Source organism: Pseudophryne corroboree, chromosome 1 (assembly GCF_028390025.1).
Source record: "Pseudophryne corroboree isolate aPseCor3 chromosome 1, aPseCor3.hap2, whole genome shotgun sequence".
Lineage (NCBI taxonomy): Eukaryota > Metazoa > Chordata > Amphibia > Anura > Myobatrachidae > Pseudophryne > Pseudophryne corroboree.
In genome coordinates, this window is record NC_086444.1 from 888668260 (window position 1) to 888682994 (window position 14735).

The following is a 14735-nucleotide window of genomic DNA, read 5'->3' on the forward strand; positions in this document are numbered from 1 at the left end:
CCTCCTGTTAGCATATGTGAGATCCGAGTGCTGCGTCTAGTTTCAGGCACTGTCCAGCCTACATAAGCTGAAGCTTACGCAGGCCGGCCATAGGATCCGGACACCCAGGTCCAGGAAGTTTGATAACACAGACACTGGACCCATCACACCTTCAAAACGGGGATGACACGCCCCCATTATGAAGAATGGTGCCGGGTGCCACCTCCCAAATGCCGCAGCATGTCAATCATGCCGTGGCTGACAGGGGGCTACGAGCGACATCGCACATATGCAGAATGGTCTTGCACCTGTGCAGACCCCCAAACATCATATTTGTACTCAAACCATCGGGTCTGCGTACAAATATGAATTAGGCCCTTTGTACGCGTCTGCCCCTTTTTCTGTATGCTTAGTTTTGTACTTGTCATCCTCATCAGTGCACTTGCTGCAAATTACATGGCCAATTTACTGTCCAGTGGGTTTATTTACTAATCTTCAGCCCAGCGCTTCTGATTGTTTTTTACACCTGAAATTTAAAAGGGAAATTATTTTACCAGCAAAACACGGTAAATAATGCCCTTTTACATTTCAGCCATAAACATGATCGGAAGTATCGGGTTTTAGAACCTGATGCTGATAAACCCAGAGGTCCCTATAAACTGCTGTTGCATCGGCACTCCCTCACTGAACTTTGCATGCGCAGCGAGGAAACGGGTGTAGCATGAGTGGCCCCCGACCGCTGGCATGCCGGCAGCACAGTGGCGCGCCATGCTATTTATTCTCCCTCCAGCGGGGTCGTGGACCCCCAAGAGGGAGAATAGTTGTCAGTAGGCCGGGTGTCGGGATTCCGGCGCCGGTATACTGAGCGCCGGGATCCCAACAGCTGGCATACTGAATACCACCGATGGAAACACGATAGGTAAGCACAGAAACAGGCACACTTTCAGCTCTGCATCAGCCCCTATGTGGGTAAACTCTCTGAGCAGGGGCAACAATGGTCAATTCAATCTGTAGAGTGGGGTTTGGGCAGATTGGCAATTGGAGTGGAACAAAAATGGTGGGGATTTCATATAGAACAGGAGTGGCCAACCAATCAGAGACAAAGAGCCAAGAACTCTTGATAGGTACATCAAAGAGCCGACTTCGAGCCGAAGGCGCACTTGCGAAAATGGGGTGTGACCTTGTGCCTGCTAGGCCACACCCTGGTATAAAATACATTGAAAAAGCCAGATCCAACATAAAATACAATGGAAAAGCCACTTCTACATCAAATAAATTAAAAAGCCAGATCCGCAGAAAATATATTTAAAAGCCAGATTCACATAATACACTTCAGTTCCCCCATGTGTCACTCCAGCCAGCACCCACCTGTGTCACTCCAGCCAGCACCCGCCTGTGTCACTCCAGCCAGCACCCGCCTGTGTCACTCCAGCCAGCACCCACCTGTGTCACTCCAGCCAGCACCCACCTGTGTCACTCCAGCCAGCACCCACCTGTGTCACTCCAGCCAGCACCCGCCTGTGTCACTCCAGCCAGCACCCGCCTGTGTCACTCCAGCCAGCACCCACCTGTGTCACTCCAGCCAGCACCCGCCTGTGTCACTCCAGCCAGCACCCACCTGTGTCACTCCAGCCAGCACCCGCCTGTGTTACTCCAGCCAGCACCCGCCTGTGTCACTCCAGCCAGCACCCGCCTGTGTCACTCCAGTCAGCACCCACCTGTGTCACTCCAGCCAGCACCTGCCTGTGTCACTCCAGCCAGCACCCGCCTGTGTCACTCCAGCCAGCACCCGCCTGTGTCACTCCAGCCAGCACCCGCCTGTGTCACTCCAGCCAACTCCCCCGTGTGTATTTGGCTCCCTCAGTTCTCAGTCTACGTAGTACTGCTGTATGTCTGGCTGGAGTGCAGCGGTTTACAGATCTCTTGTGGTCACGTGACTTTGAGTGTTGGGAGCCACATTTGAATAAAAAAAGAGCCGCGTGTGGCTCAAGAGCCACGCGTTGGCCACCACTGATATAGAACATATAAGGCAACACTTATAAGTCAAATGCAGACTTTAAGGTCAAATGCAGAATGAGGTGAATATTCTGCAGAACAGTTTTACAAGTTAATTAATCTGTGCTAATTTCCTATATGGGATTTAAACCAGAAAAGAAGCAGAGAATAACAGATGTATATATTAGTGCCAGTGCAAGTAACTAATAATTGCTGGAAGGAAAGCAGACAGCTGAGTAACAACATCTTCAAGATGCAAACAAATGAACCTCCTATTAAGAAAGATCAGCCTGATATAGAAGTTTTCACAATATAGGAATCTAGATACTAGATAGAGCTTAATAAAAACGATACAGTCAGATTCATATGCCTGTTATTTCTATCCAAATTACGTGTAAATGAAAAATAATTCTTAAATGTGCTTTCTTCAAGTACAACAACCATCATTCAAATTAAGGGTCTAATTCAGACCCCGTTGCTGATGAACAAAAATCGCTAGCTAACAATTTTTGTTCATCTGCTCATGTGCGTACGCCGGTACACGCATGTGCAAGTCCTAAACTGTGTTCTCTACAGAATGCAGTTTAAGACCTGGAGGGGTGTGGGAAAGGGGCATCGTCGCCACATTTTGTGGGCGTCAACACTCCGTTTAAGGTGCGTGCTCTGGATAGCGCAGGCGTGTCCGGACTGTTACTGGGGCTGGTCGCGGTGGCTGCGTGATGTCACACGCAGGCGCTGCGACCAAAATAGCCTGCATAGACAAAGAGCTACTTGCCAGGTGTGAAAGCATCCGCGCTGTGCGATATTTCGCACCTCTGCGGGGGGTAGGACCTGGCATGCGGGACGGACTAGCCCTGTGCTGAGCTTTTGATCGTAGATGTGCGTTTTTTCACACATCTACATTCATCTCTGAATTAGGCCCATTCATTCTGTAACCAGAAAAAAATAAGATTTTAAACCTACCGGTAAATATTTTTCTCCTAGTCCGTAGAGGATGTTGGGCACTCCGTAAGGACCATAGGGTATAGACGGGCTCCGCAGGAGACATAGGCACTATAAAGAACTTTAGATGGGTGTGCACTGGCTCCTCCCTCTATGCCCCTCCTCCAGATCTCAGTTAGAGAAACTATGCCCAGAGGAGACGGACAGTACGAGGAAAGGATTTTTGTTAATCTAAGGGAAAGATTCATACCAGCCCACACCATCAACACCGTATAACCTGGAATATACGCAACCAGTGAACAGCATGAAGAAAACAGTATCAGTCAACGACTGATCTCAACTGTAACATAACCCTTATGTAAGAAACAACTATATATAAGTCATGCAGAAATATGTCCGCACTGGGACGGGTGCCCAGCATCCTCTACGGACTAGGAGAAAAAGATTTACCGGTAAGTTTAAAATCTTATTTTCTCTTACGTCCTAGAGCAGGAGTGGCCAACCAATCAGAGACAAAGAGCCAAGAACTCTTGATAGGTACATCAAAGAGCCGACTTCGAGCCGAAGGCGCACTTGCGAAAATGGGGTGTGACCTTGTGCCTGCTAGGCCACACCCTGGTATAAAATACATTGAAAAAGCCAGATCCAACATAAAATACAATGGAAAAGCCACTTCTACATCAAATAAATTAAAAAGCCAGATCCGCAGAAAATATATTTAAAAGCCAGATTCACATAATACACTTCAGTTCCCCCATGTGTCACTCCAGCCAGCACCCACCTGTGTCACTCCAGCCAGCACCCGCCTGTGTCACTCCAGCCAGCACCCGCCTGTGTCACTCCAGCCAGCACCCACCTGTGTCACTCCAGCCAGCACCCACCTGTGTCACTCCAGCCAGCACCCACCTGTGTCACTCCAGCCAGCACCCGCCTGTGTCACTCCAGCCAGCACCCGCCTGTGTCACTCCAGCCAGCACCCACCTGTGTCACTCCAGCCAGCACCCGCCGCCTGTGTCACTCCAGTCAGCACCCACCTGTGTCACTCCAGCCAGCACCCGCCTGTGTCACTCCAGCCAGCACCCGCCTGTGTCACTCCAGCCAGCACCCGCCTGTGTCACTCCAGCCAGCACCCGCCTGTGTCACTCCAGCCAGCTCCCCCGTGTGTATTTGGCTCCCTCAGTTCTCAGTCTACGTAGTACTGCTGTATGTCTGGCTGGAGTGCAGCGGTTTACAGATCTCTTGTGGTCACGTGACTTTGAGTGTTGGGAGCCACATTTGAATAAAAAAAGAGCCGCGTGTGGCTCAAGAGCCACGCGTTGGCCACCACTGTCCTAGAGGATGCTGGGGACTCCGTAAGGACCATGGGGATTATGCCAAAGCTCCAAAATGGGCGGGAGAGTGCAGATGACTCTGCAGCACCGATTGAGCAAACATGAGGTCCTCATCAGCCAGGGTATCAAACTTGCAGAATTTTGCAAAAGTGTTTGAACCCGACCAAGTAGCCACTCGGCAAAGCTGTAATGCCGAGACGCCTCAGGCAGCCGCCCAAGAAGAGCCCACCTTCCTAGTGGAATGGGCCTTTACCGAATTTGGTAATGGCAAACCAGCCGTAGAATGAGCCTGCTGAATCGTGTTACAGATCCAGCGAGCAATAGTCTGCTTAGAAGCAGGAGCGCCAACTTTGTTGGCTGCATACAGGACAAACAGTGCCTCTGTTTTCCGAAGCCGAGCCGTCCTGGCTATGTAAATTTTTAAGGCCCTGACTACATCAAGGGACTTGGAATCCTCCAAGTCCCCCGTAGCCACAGGCACCACAATAGGTTGATTCAGATGAAATGATGACACCACCTTAGGCAAAAATTGAGGACGAGTCATCAACTCAGCTCTATCCACATGGAAAATGAGATAGGGGCTCTTATGAGACAAGGCCGCCAATTTGGACACCCGCCTTGCAGATACCAAGGCCAATAACATGACCACCTTCCAAGTGAGAAATTTTAATTCAACTGTTTTAAAAGGCTCAAACCAGTGAGATTTTAGGAACTGTAACACCACGTTAAGGTCCCATGGTGCTACTGGGGGCACAAAAGGAGGCTAGATGTGTAGCACTCCCTTTACAAAAGTCTGGACTTCTGGGAGAGAACTAAATTCCTTCTGGAAGAATATAGATAGGGCCGAAATCTGTACCTTAATGGAGCCTAACCTTAGGCCCATATCCACTCCTGTCTGTAGAAAGTGGAGAAAACGGCCCAAGTGGAAATCTTCCTTAGGAGCATTCTTTGCTTCAGACCAAGATACATATTTCCTCCAAATACGGTGATAATGTTTCGCCGTCACCTCCTTCCTAGCCTTTATCAGAGTAGGGATGACTTCCTCCGGAATACCTTTCCCAGCTAGGATTCTGTGTTCAACCGCCATGCCGTCAAACGTAACCGCGGTAAGTCTTGGAACACCCAGGGCCCCTGCTGCAACAGGTCCTCCCTGAGAGGAAGAGGCCATGGATCTTCTGTGAGCATCTCCTGAAGATCTGAATACCAGGCCCTTCGAGGCCAATCTGGAACAATGAGTATTGTCTGCACTCTTTTTCGTCTTATGATTCTCAATATTTTTGAGATGAGAGGAAGAGGAGGGAACACATAGACCGACTGAAACACCCATGGTGTCACCAGGGCATCCACCGCTACTGCCTGAGGGTCCCTTGACCTGGCACAATACCTCCGAAGCTCCTTGTTGAGGCGTGACGCCATCATGTCTATTTGAGGAAGTCCCCAAAGACTTGTTATCTCTGCAAAAACTTCTTGATGAAGTCCCCACTCTCCTGGATGGCGATCGTGTTTGCTGAGAAAGTCTGCTTCCCAGTTGTCCACTCCCGGAATGAATACCACTGACAGAGCGCTTACGTGATTTTCTGCCCAGCGCAGAATCCTGGTGGCTTCCGCCATTGCCACTCTGCTCCTTGTCCCGCCTTGGCGGTTTACATGAGCCACAGCTGTGACGTTGTCTGACTGAATCAGAACCGGTAGGTCGCGAAGAAGATTTTCCGTTTGTCCAAGGCCGTTGTATATGGCCCTTAATTCCAGTATGTTGATGTGTTGACAAGCCTCTTGGCTTGACCATAGTCCCTGAAAGTTCCTTCCCTGTGTGACTGCTCCCCATCCTCGGAGGCTCGCGTCCGTGGTCACCAGAACCCAGTCTTGAATGCCGAACGTGCGACCATCTAGAAGGTGAGTACTCTGCAGCCACCACAGGAGAGACACCCTGGCCCTGGGGGACAGGGTTATTTTCTGATGTATTTGAAGATGGGACCCGGACCACTTGTCCAGAAGGTCCCACTGTAAAGTCCTCGCATGAAACCTCCCGAAGGGGATGGCCTCGTAGGTCGTCACCATTTTCCCCAGTACTCAAGTACATTGATGTACTGACACTATCATCGGTTTTAACAGGTCTCTGACCATGTTCTGGAGTTCCTGGGCTTTTTCCATCGGGAGAAAAACCCTCTTTTGTTCTGTGTCCAGAATCATGCCTAAGAACGACAGCCGAGTCGTAGGAACCAACTGTAACTTTGGTAGATTTAGAATCCAGCCATGTTGTTGCAGCACTCTCAGGAAGAGCGACACACTTTTCTGCAACTGTTCCTTTGATCTCGCCTTTATCAGGAGATCATCCAAGTACGGGATAATTGTGACTGCTTGCCTGCGCAGGAGCACCATCATTTCCGCCATTACCTTGGTGAAAACCCTCGGGGCCGTGGAAAGCCCAAACGGCAACGTCTGAAACTGGTAATGACAGTCCTGTACAGCGAATCTCAGGTATGCCTGATTAGGAGGAAATATGGGGATGTGAAGGTATGCATTCTTTATGTCTAGTGACACCACAAAATCCCCCCCTTCCAGGCTTGAGATAACTGCCCTGAGCGATTCCATCTTGAACTTGAACCTTTTTAAGTACAGGTTTAGGGATTTTAAGTTTAGAATGGGTCTGACCGAGCCATCCGGTGATAATGCTGAAATATCCTTAGGAAAGAAAGCTATACCTTAAACACACCTTAAATACACTTTACCATGGAGCCGCTGCGGCCGCTGTACTTAACACACACTCTGCGCACTTTGTACGCTATTAGCGTACAAAGTCCCGTACTGCGTACGGACTTTGCGTACAAACGCCGAACTGACGGTACAAAGTACTCACAGTGCGTACACACCCAGAGATACACCACAAACCCTGAACAGTTATGCAATGCAATGAAAATACGCTTTAAACCTTAGCAGGGCAATGAAGACACAACACCAATTGTGATTTTACCGCTGGGTTCCGACACCACAGTGGATTATTGCTGAAAGGGGGTTACAATACAAACAATACAATATAATATAACAGAGTAAATGGCTACATTCAATGGTACCTACGTGAGTAGATTTGCTTGCGCTTCCCGGCCCAGTCCTCGGTCATCTGATAGATAACTTTGTGAGTCTTGTGTCAGACCAGGCCTGCAGCAGCTCTCTTTATACAATTCTTCCAAAAAGCAATACAATAGATACTGTAATCTCTTTGTCCATTGGACACAGGAATGCACATTTACAGTACAGGAGAAGTCATAGGTCAGTTTGAATAGGTAGGCGATGTCTTTCCCAACTGCTCTTGTGGGTGGTCTCCTCTGGATTCCCGCTGCATACATAATATACAGTAAATACAGTTTATATCTATATTCTGCTCCTGCACATAACTATCCGCAGGAACATGCGATCTTTCTCAAACCAACACCGGAATGTTACCCTTAAAATAACCTTCAGCTGGATACCAAACACCACCTTATGACCTTGTTCTGTCCCCTCCTATTCTGTAAAGGTGAATCCCTTTGTTCTGTTACCATTTAAACTGTTGTTACTTTCTGATGTGGTGCAGGGATACTATGTGTACATTGTGCACTATTTGGAGTAAATATGTAATGTGTTTTGATAGCTTTCCGTGCGTTCACAAACTCTACCGTAAATACTCATACCACGCGCTAATGCGCAGGACTGCGGGAGCGACCATACGCAAATTGCGGATATGCGCACGCATGACAGAACAAGTCCGCGCAGGGAGGCCATCTGTGTGTAGTTTGTACGTGATGTGTGTACTGCAATATTTTTCGACTTTGACAGTCCACCCTTTGGCAGTCACCAATAACTGCCACTATCTAATCACTAAACAGAAAAATATCTATACAATATCTAGAGAAGCTTTGATGATCGTAGAGAGTTGTAGGTGGGAAATGTAGGACCTAGTGGGATAGTAAAAAGCATGTATGTATGAATCCATGTCTGAGGGGCATGTATCATCGTGCCGTATATGTTCTAAATAAGCTTCGAGGCATTGCGAAGTATACATTAAATCCTTCTAATCCCGTACTAAGAGTCTGTAAATGGGCCAACAAACACTACTGAGCTCTTGTCGGATTGTTCCAACAAATGGGGTGCACATTTAGTTGATGATACACGGAGGGGAGACATATGTGAGTGCTAGTATATGTGGATATCCCCTGTCGACTATGTGTGCTGTTAATTGGAGGTTGCAGAGATGAAGATAAGACACATATCTAAAATACATTCACATAAACATTTTGGGTAGGGCTGATGTCTTTTCCGGATGGATGTATCTGGGCAGAGGGGGAAACAAAAGAAAAACGGGTGAAAGAAACAGGCCATGAAATTCATTTGCAATCCTTATCATAACACGGTCTCTATGGATGGGTCATAAATTAAATCTGCTGCTATAACAGCACCCTCGCTCCTTAGACTCATCAACTTTGTGCCATGCTTGCGCCGCGTCAGAATTCAAACACACCTAAATATCGAACCAATAATTATGACGACTCCCAGGATACAAAGGAGAAACTTCCCTATACTCATAATAACATTTTGAGCCCACTCTCCTAAACCTGAGAAACAATTTTGTGGGTTCAACCATGAGACCCAGCCGGTCAGTTCATTACTCACAGTCGCCAAGGTAAGGTTGTGTTTCCTCCTGAACTCCCACTTCAACTGCAAGATATCGTCCATCCTTTGATCGATATTCTCCGTTGGGTCATCAGTACTGTTCGTAATATATGTGCAGAACTTCACCCCATTTTGAGTTGCCAGAGTAACACAGTACCCACCTGTCACAGCTGTGATATAATTTAGGACCATCCTGTGCTGAATCAGTTCCTTCTTGTAAGCTTGTAACTCCCTTCCCGTATACCTGAAGGTGCCATCATACATCTCAGTGATATTATCTATCAAGTTCGCTAGCGCATGGATATACCTATAATTTATAATTCCTCTGGCAGTACGGGTGATGTCTAATGCGAGAAGGAATTGAATCCCGGTGGATTCGTGGATCAAATCAGAGGCTGCGTGCTCTGTCCTATCTATGACGTGTCTCTTGATAATGTGTTCATAGTGAGTATGAGTATAAGGAGCCTGAGCACTGCGGTGAACATCTTTCATCTTATCATGGGTTATGGTCATGACCTCTGGCAGTGCTCTCCCAATGTAACACAATCCCTCTGAGCTCGGGGCAAGCCACTTGTACGCATTCCTCCCACATATGAAATAGGCATCATCTGGGAGAACATAGGGGACAAAATATAACATCACCATATTACAAACTTTCCAAGTGAAGAAACCAATCCCTAGTTCTCCCATCTGCTCAGTACAAGTATCGGGCTGGATGATATGAGCACAGTACCCTGCTGATACTTCTCCAACCCACATGGTCTTGCTTCCACGAGTATACCTATACCAGAAATACCTCCCACTGTTGGCTATTTGGCGTACAAGTTCAGAGTATATGGGTATCTTATCAGCTCTGTGTGAAAAGGTCATTGTCTGGTTATTCCACGTCACTTCCCAATTTCCCGGTTTTTGGTAATTGGAAATATTGAAACATAATAAGGATCTGTCTACATACTGGTGGAGCTTCAAACTAGGCGACTTAGAAATACTGAATTTCTTGTCCACCGGTCTCCCACCCCGTAATTCGAGTACCTCATCTATTGCTAAAGGCTATGGTACTAATCCTGACTTGCTCTGACCTTGAGGTACCTGTGAGCAGTAGCGGATCTTGCCACGGGCAAGCAGGACTTTTGCCCGGGGCGCCGCCTTCCGGAGGGTGCCAGCGCCATCCGGAGGGCGCCGCACCATGGCAAGACCCGCTGCTGCTGTGCCCCCCGTTGGTCGCTCTGTCCCGCTGCCGCTGTCCCCCGCTGCCCCCCGCTGTGAAGGGAACTAGACGCGTAGCGTATAGTTTCCCTTCATGGAGAGGACCTTTACTGTGCGGTGCGCGATGACGTCATCGCGCACCGCACAGCAAAGGTCCTCTCCACGAAGGGAAACTAGACGCGAGCGTCTAGTTTCCCTTCGTGGAAAGGACCTTTGCTGTGCGGTGCGCGATGACGTCATCGCGCACCGCACATCATTTCACTACTGTACAGGGGCGTAAATGACCACGCCCCCTGTACGAAGCCACGCCCCCTTTGCCCGCCCGGGGCGCTGGAAGAAGCAGAACCGGCCCTGCCTGTGAGCACACCCAACATTCTGTCTGGTTTAAGACCTTACCCACTAGTGAGTGGTAATCACTCAACGGATGACGGTCCATGTCGATATTAAGGTTGGACTGACATCTCTGGATGCACCCATCCTCAACTATATTCTCACAATTCCTACAAATGCAATATTCATCAGACAATAACCCCTCACAGTGCCTCCGAGCTCCTTGACTACCAGAGCGTTTACTGATGCCAGCCTTTACCAAAATGATGTGCTGATCCTGAGATCCTACAAATTCGTACTTGCCATCAGAACCCATTCCAGATCCCTGCTCGACCTCTCTGGGACCCTCACCAAAACAAACTGTCCTTATCAAAACCAGAATTACTAACAGAACCCGAAACGCAGTCTCTTGTGATCGATCCATTTCGTTAGGGGAAAGGAGGAAAATAAGAAGGAGAAAAGAAAGGAAAAATGTAGGGGGAGGTGAAAAAAAAAGTGGTATGACAACCGTTCTAGCTCTTGTTACTCTCTGTGCTCAGATGCCCTTCAACAGTCCTGCCTTTCAACTTTCCCGGAGCAAATACTCTAGTGTCTCTTTGCTTTGCTCTTTGGATACACAGTTACCAAACCACAAAAACTTCATGAAACTGCACGAGTTCTCTCCGGGTCAGCGACCTGCTTGCAGTGGGACGAGTGGATCCACGTCTCTCTTTCGGCGACCTTCAATGCTGTTGTGCTGGTTAACAAAACTTGATATGGTCCTTCCCACCTGTCTATGAGGCAACCTGAGCGTAAGAAATTTCGAAACATCACATAATTCCCAGGTTCAATGTCATGACAATTACTGTTTGGTAGGTCAGGAATCACCAGCTTTAAATTTCTCTGTTGATTTCTCAGCTGCTGGCTCATCCCAACCAAATATTTCACAGTCACTTCATTACTACATTTCAAATCATCCTGGGGGTCTATCATCAGGGCCGTCTTAACAGCAGTATAGGCCCCTGGGCACAGCAATGCACTGGGCCCCCTGCCCATCCTCCAGCGGTAGGGGTGGGGGGTGCTATCAGCGGTAGCTTTGATGTCCCGCGGGCAGTAAGGGGTGTTCTATCTTCAGCTCAGCATGTAGGACCTGGAGCAGTAATGTCTGCTAATTACTTCTTTACTGCACAGATGGGGCTAAACTGTAGAGGGGGCATTGGGCTGGATGAAGAAGCCCTGGTACATGACTTTCAGGGTGGTAGGGGGTGTTTAATACGCAGGGGAGGGGTGGATAGTGGAGTGCGCTTAATATTTATCATTTTCCGGTGGGGGGGCAGCTTGCTTGACTGCGGATATCTCCAGTTCCTGAAAATATATTTCTTAGTTTTGAATGGGTTAAATAAACTAGAGAGTCCCACCTGTCAGGAGATACTGGGGACACCTTTCAGAAGGTTCTGGGGACTTGGGGATCAGAGTTCAGGAGACGGAGCAATTCACCAACGAAAATATAAAACTGCATATTAGGCGTGTGGAGCTGGAACCAGCTGCTGGAAGGCTGATATCTCCAGTTCTGGGCATAGTAGGGACAAGCTGCCAGTGTCCACCAAAAGGGGAGAGTCCCAGCTTTTGGAGTTAACACTCAGAAAAACTCTAAGTCAGAAAGAACCCGAGATATCTGGCTGGGAAGAGCAATTAACAGGCTTGGTTGGGGACCACTGCTTTCAAGTCAGATATCTCCTGTTCCCCAGGGCCGATTTTCAAAAATCTGGTACCCCTGGAAAGAGGGGACCCTCAGCTATCAGCCTAGGGCCCTTATACTCCTGGGGCCCTTGGGCAAGAGCCCATTGAGCCCATACGAAAAGACGGCCCTGTCTATCATTACATGAGGTTGTCGACCAAAAAGGATTTCAAAGGGTGATAGGTTAATGGTAGACCTGGGAGTGGTTCTGATGCTGTACAACACTAGTGGCAAAGCTTCTGGCCACGACAATCCAGTTTCAACCATTAATTTGCTCAGCTTGTTCTTAATAGTGCTATTCACTCTCTCCACCTTTGCACTCGCCTGTGGACGGTACGGCGTATGCAGCTTGCTATTAATTCCCATCCGTTTGCACATGACCTGAAAGACTTCACCTGTAAAATGGGTACCACTATCACTTTCAATTATTCTAGGGATACCATATCTACACACAAATTCCTGCACAATTTTCTTTGCAGTGAACGTAGCAGTATTTGTGGCAGCAGGGAACGCTTCTACCCCATTTAAAAATACGTCAATACAAACTAACACATATTTCTCTGACGTCCTAGTGGATGCTGGGTACTCCGTAAGGACCATGGGGAATAGACGGGCTCCGCAGGAGACTGGGCACTCTTAAAAGAAAGATTAGGTACTATATCTGGTGTGCACTGGCTCCTCCCTCTATGCCCCTCCTACAGGCCTCAGTTAGAATCTGTGCCCGGCCAGAGCTGGATGCACTCTAGGGGCTCTCCTGAGCTTCCTAGGAAAGAAAGTATTTGTTAGGTTTTTTGTTTTCAGTGAGATCTGCTGGCAACAGACTCACTGCTACGAGGGACTGAGGGGAGAGAAGCAAACCTACCTGCTTGCAGCTAGCTTGTGCTTCTTAGTCTACTGGACACCATTAGCTCCAGAGGGTTCGAACACAGGGCCCGACCTCGATCGTCCGTTCCCGGAGCCGCGCCGCCGTCCCCCTTGCAGAGCCAGAAGACTGAAAAGAAAGTTGAAAACCGGCGGCTGAAGACTCCTGTCTTCATTAAGGTAGCGCACAGCACTGCAGCTGTGCGCCATTGCTCCCTTAGCACACCACACTCTCCGGTCACTGATGGGTGCAGGGCGCTGGGGGGGGGGGGGCACCCTGGGCAGCAATTACTTTGCCTTATTGGCAAAAAGGCACATAATACAGTCTAATAAACTGTATATGTGCAATAACCCCCGCCATTAACTATTTAAAAACGCGGGAGAAGCCCGCCGCTGAGGGGGCAGGGCTATCTTCCTCAGCACACCTGCGCCATTTTCTCTTCACAGCTCCGCTGGAAGGACGCTCCCCAGGCTCTCCCCTGCAGTTTCCAGACTTCAAGGGTAAAAAAGAGAGGGGGGGCACATAAATTTAGGCGCAAACTGTGTTAATAAGCAGCTATAGGGGAAAAATCACTCAGTATAGTGTACATCCCTGTATTATATAGCGCTGTGGTGTGTGCTGGCATACTCTCTCTCTGTCTCCCCAAAGGACTTTGTGGGGTCCTGTCCTCAGTCAGAGCATTCCCTGTGTGTGTGCGGTGTGTTGGTACGGCTGTGTCGACATGTTTGATGAGGAAAGTTACGTGGAGGCGGAGCAGGAGCCAATAAGTGTGATGTCGCCCCCTACGGGGCCGACACCGGAGTGGATGGATATGTGGAAGGTATTAACCGACAGTGTCAACTCCTTACATAAGAGGTTCGATGACGTAACAGCCTTGGGACAGCCGGCATCTCAGCCCGTGCCTGCCCAGGCGTCTCAGAGGCCATAAGGGGCTCAAAAACGCCCGCTACCTCAGATGGCAGACTCAGATGTCGACACGGAGTCTGACTCCAGTGTAGACGAGGATGAGGCAAATGTACAATCCACAAGGGCCATCCGTTGCATGATTACGGCAATGAAAAATGTATTGCACATTTCTGACATTAACCCGGTTACCACTAAAAAGGGTATTATGTTTGGGGAGAAAAAGCAGCCAGTGACTTTTCCCCCATCTGATGAGTTAAATGAATTGTGTGAAGAAGCGTGGTGTTCCCCTGATAAGAAACTAGTAATTTCTAAGAGGTTACTGATGGCGTACCCTTTCCCGGCAATGGATAGGTTACGTTGGGAAACATGCCCTAGGGTGGACAAAGCACTCACACGCTTATCTAAAAGGGTGGCACTGCCGTCTCAGGATACGGCCGCCCTAAAAGAGCCTGCAGATAGAAAGCAGGAAGCTATCCTGAAGTCTGTATATACACACTCAGGTACTATACTGAGACCTGCAATTGCTTCAGCATGGATGTGTAGTGCTGCAGCAGCTTGGTCTGATACCCTGTCAGACACCATTGATACACTCGACAGGGATACTATTTTGCTAACCATAGAGCATATAAAGGACGTAGTCTTATATATGAGGGATGCACAGAGGGATATTTGCCGGCTGGCATCTAGAATTAATGCGATGTCCATTTCTGCCATGAGAGTATTATGGACTCGGCAGTCGACAGGTGACGCTGATTCTAAAAGGCACATGGAGGTTTTGCCTTGTAAGGGTGAGGAATTGTTTGGGGACGGTCTCTCGGAC

General features: G+C 48.6%; 1 protein-coding gene across 2 annotated transcripts in view; it reads left to right on the top strand.

Annotated features, from left to right (window-relative positions):
• Window positions 1–14735, top strand: part of LOC134915769 (carcinoembryonic antigen-related cell adhesion molecule 3-like) — a 93031-nt gene that overhangs the window by 47395 nt on the left and 30901 nt on the right. The window lies entirely within an intron of this gene.